Source organism: Neopelma chrysocephalum, unplaced genomic scaffold, assembly GCF_003984885.1.
Source record: "Neopelma chrysocephalum unplaced genomic scaffold, ASM398488v2 Primary Assembly neopelma1_94057, whole genome shotgun sequence".
NCBI classification, from domain to species: domain Eukaryota; kingdom Metazoa; phylum Chordata; class Aves; order Passeriformes; family Pipridae; genus Neopelma; species Neopelma chrysocephalum.
Window position 1 is genome coordinate 1 of NW_020922765.1, and position 999 is coordinate 999.

A 999-nucleotide genomic window follows, 5' to 3' on the forward strand; every position below is an offset into this window, starting at 1 on the left:
GGGGGGGGCACAAAGGGGGCATCTGGGGGTCAAAGGGAGTTCCTGGGTGGTTAAAGGAGGTCTCAGGGGGGTTAAAGGGGGAGAAAAAGGGGTTTGAGGGGAGAAAAAGGGATTTGGGAGGGAGAAAAAAGGGATTTGGGGGGGGTCTCAGAGGGGTTTGGGGGAGAAAAGGGGATTTTGGGGGTCCCAGGGGTGTTTTGGGGGGGAGAAAAAGGGGGTTGGGGGGGGAGAAAAAGAGGATTTGGGGGGGTCTTAGGGGGGTTTGGGGGGAGGAAAGGGCGTTTGGGGGGTCCCGGGGGGGCTTGAGGGGCAGAAAAGGGGGTTTGGGGGTCCCAGGGGGATCCCGGGGGGAGTAAAAGGGGATTTGGGGGGTCCCAGGGGGACTTGAGGGGCAGAAAAGGGGGTTTGGGGGTCCCAGGGGGGTCCCGGAGGAGTAAAAGGGGATTTGGGAGGTTCCACGGGGACTTGAGGGGGAGAAAAGGGGGTTTGGGGGGCTCCCAGGGGGTTAAAGGGGAAAGAAAAAGGGGCATGGGGGGACCCAGGGGGGTTTCAGGGGGAGAAAAGGAGGTTTGCGGGGAAAAAAAGCAGGGCAGCTGATCCCTTTGGTCAGCCCCGGGCCGCCGGTGCCGGCCCCCCCCACCCCAAAACCCATACAAACGAAGATTCCTCCCGGGGAGAAGGTTCCAGCACAGAAAGCTCTGGCTCCCAACGGAGTGCCCAGGCTGCACCACCAACTGCATCCCAAAGCCAAAGCTCCCAGGCTTTCTGTCCTGGGCAAAGGGCTGCTGATCCCTTTGGTCAGTCCCGGGCCCCCGGTGCCGGCCACCCCCCGCCCCAAAACCCATACAAATGAAGATTCCTCACAGGGAAAAGAAGCCAGCACAGAAAACTCTGGCTGCCCACGGAGTGCCCAGGCTGCACCACCAACTGCATCCCAAACCCAAAGCTCCCCGGCTTTCTGTCCTGGGCAAAGGGCTGCTGATCCCTTTGGTCAGACCC